This window comes from Aquarana catesbeiana, linkage group LG09 (assembly GCF_042186555.1).
Source record: "Aquarana catesbeiana isolate 2022-GZ linkage group LG09, ASM4218655v1, whole genome shotgun sequence".
Taxonomy (NCBI): Eukaryota; Metazoa; Chordata; class Amphibia; order Anura; family Ranidae; genus Aquarana; species Aquarana catesbeiana.
Genome location: NC_133332.1, coordinates 315,714,763 through 315,723,163, shown reverse-complemented (window position 1 = coordinate 315,723,163; position 8,401 = coordinate 315,714,763). Strand labels below are relative to the sequence as shown.

The 8,401-nt window shown below is 42.9% G+C and overlaps 1 protein-coding gene across 9 annotated transcripts in view; it reads right to left on the bottom strand.

Moving 5' to 3' along the window:
• Positions 1-8,401, bottom strand: part of STRBP (spermatid perinuclear RNA binding protein) — a 210,798-nt gene that overhangs the window by 195,319 nt on the left and 7,078 nt on the right. The window lies entirely within an intron of this gene.

The window sequence follows — 8,401 nt, the reverse complement described above, 5'->3', positions numbered from 1 at the left end:
AAAAAAAAGGAGTGACAATTTTGAAAAAAAAAAAAAATATTTTTACTTTTTTGCTATAATAAATATCCCCAATTAATATATATAAAACAAAAAAAAACCTATATAAAAAATAAAAAAATATAATTTCTTAGTTTAGGCCGATATGTATTCTTCTACATATATTCGGTAAAAAAATAAATAAATAAATAATAAATCGCAATAAGTGTATATTGATTGGTTTACGCAAAAGTTATTGCGTCTACAAAATAGGGGATAGTTTGATGGCATTTATTACTATTAATTTTTTTTTTATTAATTAGTAATGGCGGCGATCTGCGATTTTTATCATGACTGCGACATTGCGCAGACACATCGGACACTTTTGATACTATTTTGGGACCATTGTCATTTATACAGCGATCAGTGCTATAAAAATGCACCGATTACTGTGCAAATGACACTGACAGGGAAGGGGGTTAAACACTAGGGGGCGATCAAGGGTTAGGTGTGTCCTAGGGAGCGATTCTAACTGGGGGGGGGGGGGGGGGATGGGCTACCACTGACATGACAGCGATCACTTCTCCCGATGACAGGGAAGCAGTAGATCTCTGTCATGTCGCTAGGCAGAACAGGGAAATGCCTTGTTTACATAGGCACCTCCCCGTTTTGCGGCTCCATGACACGATTGCAGGCCCCCCGGCGGACATAGAGTCCGCGGGACCCGCAGGCACACTCACGGAGTATGCGGTGTGTGCATGAGCCAACTAAGCCGCGTCTTAAAGTAGGCGTACCTGTACGCCCGTTTGCCCAAAATAGGATCTTGATCACTTCCCCAGAGCAGTACAATGTTACTTGTTCTTCATTTTCCAAAAAAACTGTCAAAAAAAAAAAAAACACGACAACTTCACCAAAACTCTCCAGGCCTCTTACTAAATACCTTGGACTGTCTACTTTCAAAAAAAAAAAAAAAAAAAAAAAAAAAAAGGGGGTTCATTTGGGGGATATTTGTACTTTTCCTGGCGTTTTTTTTTTTTTTCCAGGAAATGAGATCGCCCGTCAGTACATCAGGATCGATCGATTTTCAGATATATATCCCATAGTGTGTGGTCTCTATAAAACTTTCCTACAGATATATATATATATATAATATATATATATATATATATATATATATATATATCTATCTATATCTATATCTATATCTATATATATATATATATCTATATATATATATATATATACACACACACACACACACCACACACACTGATGTGAGTTATTTTTTCAAAGAAAATTCAGTGAAATACATTTTGTCCAAAAGTTCTGAATAAAAATATTTGCAAAATGTTAAAAAAATTGTTAAAAAATTGGGGGGGGGGGGGTTCAAAATCTTTGGTCTTTTTTCCGTTTATATAGTAAAAATCAAACATTAAAAAAAAAAAAAACAAACAAACAACAAAAAAAAAAAAAAAACGCAGAGGTGATCAGACACCACCAGAAGAAAGCTAGAAAAAAGAAAAACAATATACATTTTAAATTTTCATGGCATGTCAGGGGGAGGTCACCTTTTCTTAAAACGGAAGTTCGATTTTTGGGTGGAACACCGCTTTAAGGACCAGGTTTATTTTTTACAAGTTAAAATCTTTTTTTTTTTTTTTTTTGCTAAAAAATTACCCCAAAACCGTTGCAATACTTTATGTCACAACGTATTTGCGCAGCGGTCTTACAAACGCAATTCTTTTTTTTTTTTTTTTTTAGGGAAAAAAAAAATACACTTTTCTGAATTAAAAAATAAGTCAACAGTAAAGTTAGCCCAATTTTTTTTCATTTTCTTTTAAATATGGTAAAAGAAAAATCTTATGCCGAGTAAATTGATACCCAACATGCCACGCTTCAAAACTGCGCCCCCGCTCGTGGAATGGCGACAAACTTTGACCCTTAAAAATCTCCGTTTAAATTTTTTTTTTTTTTTTTTTTTTTACAGGATACCAGTTTAGAGTTACAGAGGAGGTCTAGGGCTAGAATTATTGCTCTCGCTCTAACGATCGCGGCGATACCTCACATGTGTGGTTTGAACACCGTTAACATATGCGGGCGCGACTTACATATGCATTCGCTTCTGCGCGTGAGCTCGGCGGGACGGTGCCCTTTAAAAAAAAAAAAACAAAAAAAAAATTTGGATCACTTTTATTTCTTTTACAAGGAATGTAATTATCCCTTGATATGAAATAGTAAATAGAAAAAAGCATGACAGGACCTCTTTAATGTGAGATCTGGGGGTCTCAAAAAGAAAATGCAAAAAAAAAATAAAGTTTTTTCCAAATAAAAAAAAAATAAAAATAAATTCCCCTTTAGGACCATTGGGCAGAAGTCACGTTTGATGCCGCCTCCGTCATCCAATGGGATGGAGCCAAGAGGGAGGGGCCATCACTCCCTCACTCCACTTCCAGCCTCTGAGGGGAGAACATCGGTTCGCCTCCCCCGCTATCGACGGCGGAGATGACCGGGACGCGGCGGGGGGGGGGGGGGGGCGCCTCTCCCTCTGCCAATAAACAGTGAGGAGACCACTTTTATCTGAAAGGAGGACCGCCCGCTGTTTTTTAAAAATACCGGGGATTATGGCCGCTATCTGCTTCTAAAAACAACGGTATTCAATGTCAAAGGACAAGGACAGCGGGCAGTCCGGAAGCGGTTAATTTTTTTTTTTTTTTAAATGTATTGCACCCCCCCCCCCCAAAAAAATAAAATTGCATTTGAAAAACCGCTGCGCAAATACTGCGACATAAAAAAAAAAAAAAAAAAGACTGACCACACAAGGTACCTGAGATACTCAAGAAAAAAAATGAAAAATAAAAGGAAGAAGATGGATGTGCCATTTGAGGGAACATAAGGCCAAAACAATCCCAGCGTTGCGGACGCCATATGTTGCAATTAACGATCATTATCACAATAATTGTTGCCGAAAATGTTTCCAGAATAAAGTGCGGATTTCATTTTTTTCTATCGCACTTCTTGGAGAGTTTGGGGGATGGCCTCTTCCCGTTCCAACATGACTGCCCCATCAGCACACAAAGCAAGGTCCATAAAGACATGGATGAGCGAGTTTGGGGTGGAGGAACTTGGCTTGGCCCCCTTAGTTCCAGTGAAGGGAACTCTTAGGGCATCAGGATACCAAGACATTTTGGACAATTTCATGCTCCCAACTTTGTGGGGACAGTTTGGGGACGGCCCCTTCCTGTTCCAACATGACTGCCCCACCAGTGCACAAAGCAAGGTCCATAAAGACATGGATGAGCGAGTTTGGGGTGGAGGAACTTGGCTTGGCCCCCTTAGTTCCAGTGAAGGGAACTCTAATAGGGCGTACACACGGTCAGACTTTGTTCGGACATTCCGACAACAAAATCCTAGGATTTTTTCCGACGGATGTTGGCTCAAACTTGTCTTGCATACACACGGTCACACAAAGTTGTCGGAAAATCCGATCGTTCTGAACGCGGGTGACGTAAAACACGTACGTCGGGACTATAAACGGGGCAGTGGCCAATAGCTTTCATCTCTTTATTTATTCTGAGCATGCGTGGCACTTTGTCCGTCGGATTTGTGTACACACGATCGGAATTTCCGACAACGGATTTTGTTGTCGGAAAATTTTATCTCCTGCTCTCCAACTTTGTGTGTCGGAAAATCAGATGGAAAATGTCCGATGGAGCCCACACACGGTCGGAATTTCCGACAACATGCTCCGTTCCATCATGACTGCGCACTGGTGCACAAAGAAAGGTCCATAAAGACATGGATGAGAGAGTTTGGGGTGGAGGAACAAGACTGGCCTGCACAGAGTCCGGACCCCCAACCCGATAGAACACATTTGGGATGAATTAGAACAATCAGGTTGAGGTCAGGATGCTGTGAAGGCCAGTCAAGGTTCTCCACCCCAAACTCGCTCATTCATGTCTTTATGGACCTTGCTTTGTCATGTTGGAACAGGAAGGGGCCATTCCCAACTTGCTCTCACAAAGTTGGGAGCATGAAATTGTCCAAAATGTCTTGGTATGCTGACACCCTCCACTGGAACTAAGGGGCCAAGCCCAACCCCTGAAAATCAACCTCACACCATAATCCCCCCCCCTCCACCAAATGATTTGGACCAGTGCACAAAGCAAGGTCCATAAAAACATGGATGAGCGAGTTTAGGGTGGAGGAACTTGGCTTGGCCCCTTAGTTCCAGGGATGAGAACTCCTTAAGGCGTCAGCATACCAAGACATTTTGGACAATTTCATGATCCCAACTTTGTGGGAACAGTTTGGGGATGGGCAATTCCTATTCAGACATGACTGCGCACCAGTGCGCAAAGCAAGGTCCATAAAGATATGGATGAGCGAGTTTGGGGTCGAGGAACTTGACTGGCCTGCAGAGAGTCCTGACCTCAACCCCATAGAACACCTTTGGTGATGAATTAGAGCGGAGACTGCAAGACAGCCCTTCTCGTCCAACATCAGTGCCTGACCTCACAAATGCTCTTCTGGAAGAATGGTCAAACATTCCCATAGACACCCTTCCCAGAAGAGTTGAAGCTGCAAAGGGTGGGCCAACTCAATACTGAACCCTACGGACTAAGACTGGGATGCCATTAAAGTTCATGTGCGTGTAAAGACAGGTGTCCCAATACTTTTGACAACATAGTGTATATTTGGTTTGAGTACAGCGTCGCAATAGCCAGTAAAGTAGCGCAGTGCCAAACAGCAAAAAAATGGTCTGCCCATAAAGGGGGTAAAGTGCTTAATATGGTTTAAGTATTCTTTGCATTTTCTTAATTCACCGAAGCTTCGTTCTACTCCTTTAGTAAATCAACCCCCAATGTGTGACAATATCCCAAAATGTCAACTGGATGAATCACCAGTTCCAGGATCCGTCTTATGTGCCACCAACGTAGCAAAAAAAAAAAAATTAAATAATGGCGGTGTATGTGTGAATGAACGCAGATAAAAATCTATCTACCGATATCAAAATTATTCCATATGATGAAATAGATAGAAGATGAAGAGGTCATCACCAGGTCTGGTCTACATCAAAACACAGACAGATGGTTTACAATATCAGGCAACCTCCGATGGACCAGACCTGATCTACGGAGGATGAAGAAGAGGTTACGTTGTTACCAGCCGTGTGTATACATCTCAATCCCTCAGTAATCTCTCTAAACATAGAGAATGAAAATACAACACGTCCAAGACACAGATTTCAGATCCACTCACAGGTTCCACATCCAACCAACGGAGATCCAAGACACAGATCTCAGAATCCACTCACAGGTTCCACATCCAACCAACGGAGATCCAAGACACAGATCTCAGAATCCACTGACAGGTTCCACATCCAACCAACGGAGATCCAAGACACAGATCTCAGAATCCACTGACAGGTTCCACATCCAACCACGGAGATCCAAGACACAGATCTCAGAATCCACTGACAGGTTCCCCGTCCAACCAATGGAGATCCAAGACACAGATCTCAAAATCCACTGACAGGTTCCCCATCCAACCAATGGAGATCCAAGACACGGATCTCAGAATCCACTCACAGGTTCCCCGTTCAACCAACGGAGATCCACACACAGATCTCAGAATCCACCGATAAGTTCCCCATCCAACCAAAGGAGATCCACACACAGATCTCAGAATCCACTCACAGGTTCCCCGTTCAACCAATGGAGATCCCAGACACAAATCTCAGAATCCAGTTCCCCATCACCAGAGACATTGGTGGTCATAGGAAGTTCCCGTTAGAGGACCAAAGAGGAGCAATATACTCATCAGTCCCGAGGGTCAGATCCTCCTTCACATACCTGGATGAGGATCATTCTCTGTACCGTGAATACACACATCTTATAATAGGCGGCTGACCGGGATCTCTGTGTGATTTGTATTCTCCCTCCCCCCCCCCGTGACACATTCCGGTGTAACTGATTAAACTTTGAGCCGCTCCCTACACAGCTCCACTAATTATCAAGACGTTCTACAGAGCAATCTCCCTAAATGTTTCATGGAGTCACTACAGAGAAGATCCATTCCGAGAGAGAGAGAGGGGGAGGGGGAACATCACCATCATTACACAACATGTGATAACCACACACAGGTAGAAGATGTACAGTATAAAACACCAGCAATACAACACAGACCCCATCTACGCAAAACACAACGCAGACCCCCATCAACAAAAAACACAACAACACAGACCCCATCTACACAACACACAACGCAGACCCCCATCAACCAAAAAACACCACAACACAGACCCCATCTACACAACACAGACCCCATCTACGCAAAAACACAACACAGACCCCATCTACGCAAAAACACAACACAGACCCCATCTACGCAAAAAACACAACACAGACCCCATCTACGCAAAAAACACAACACAGACCCCATCTACGCAAAAAACACAACACAGACCCCATCTACGCAAAAAACACAACACAGACCCCATCTACGCAAAAACACAAACACAGACCCCATCTACGCAAAAACACAACACAGACCCCATCTACGCAAAAAACACAACACAGACCCCATCTACGCAAAAACACAACACAGACCCCATCTACGCAAAAACACAACACAGACCCCATCTACGCAAAAACCACAACACAGACCCCATCTACGCAAAAAACACAACACAGACCCCATCTACGCAAAAACACAACACAGACCCCATCTACACAAAAACACAACACAGACCCCATCTACGCAAAAACACAACACAGACCCCAACTACGCAAAAACACAACACAGACCCCATCTACACAAAAAACACAACACAGACCCCATCTACACAAAAACACAACACAGACCCCATCTACGCAAAAACACAACACAGACCCCATCTACGCAAAAACCACAACACAGACCCCATCTACGCAAAAAAACACAACACAGACCCCATCTACGCAAAAACACAACACAGACCCCATCTACACAAAAACACAACACAGACCCCATCTACGCAAAAACACAACACAGACCCCAACTACGCAAAAACACAACACAGACCCCATCTACACAAAAAACACAACACAGACCCCATCTACGCAAAAACACAACACAGACCCCATCTACGCAAAAACACAACACAGACCCCATCTACGCAAAAACCACAACACAGACCCCATCTACGCAAAAAACACAACACAGACCCCATCTACGCAAAAACACAACACAGACCCCATCTACACAAAAACACAACACAGACCCCAACTACGCAAAAACACAACACAGACCCCAACTACGCAAAAACACAACACAGACTCCATCTACACAAAAAACACAACACAGACCCCATCTACACAAAAACACAACACAGACCCCATCTACGCAAAAACACAACCCAGACCCCAACTACGCAAAAACACAACACAGACCCCATCTACACAAAAACACAACCCAGACCCCATCTACACAAAAAAAACACAACACAGACCCCATCTACACAAAAAACACAACACAGACCCCATCTACACAAAAAACACAACACAGACCCCATCTACGCAAAAACACAACACAGACCCCATCTACACAAAAAAACACAACACAGACCCCCACTACGCAAAAACACAACACAGACCCCATCTACACAAAACACAACACAGACCCCATCTACACAAAACACAACACAGACCCCATCTACACAAAACACAACACAGACCCCATCTCCACTAAACACAACATACACCTCCATCTACAAAAAACACCACAACAACAGACCCCATCTACACAACACAAACTCATTTATACAAAACACAACACAGATCCCATCTACACAAAAACATACCATACTACCCAAAACAAACCCTATGTACACAAAACAGACCCCAACTACGCAAAAACACAAAGACCCCAACTACGCAAAGACACAAAACAGACCCCAACTACGCCAAAACACAAAACAGACCCCAACTACGCCAAAACACAAAACAGACCCCAACTAAGCAAAAACACAAGACCCCAACTACGCCAAAACACAACACAGACCCCAACTACGCCAAAACACAACACAGACCCCTCATCTACGCAAAACACAACACAGACCCCTCATCTACGCAAAACACAACACAGACCCCCATCTACGCAAAACACAACACAGACCCCTCATCTACACAACACAAACTCATTTATACAAAACACAACACAGACCCCAACAAAAACAAAACACAGACCCCATCTACGCAAAAACACAACATACTACCCCATCCACACAAAACAAACCCCCATCTACACAAACACATACCCCAACTACACAAAAACACAACAAATACCCCATCTACACAAAAACACCACAAACCCCCATCTCCACAACACACAAACTGCCATCTACACAAAACACAACACAAACCTCATCTATACAAAACACAACACA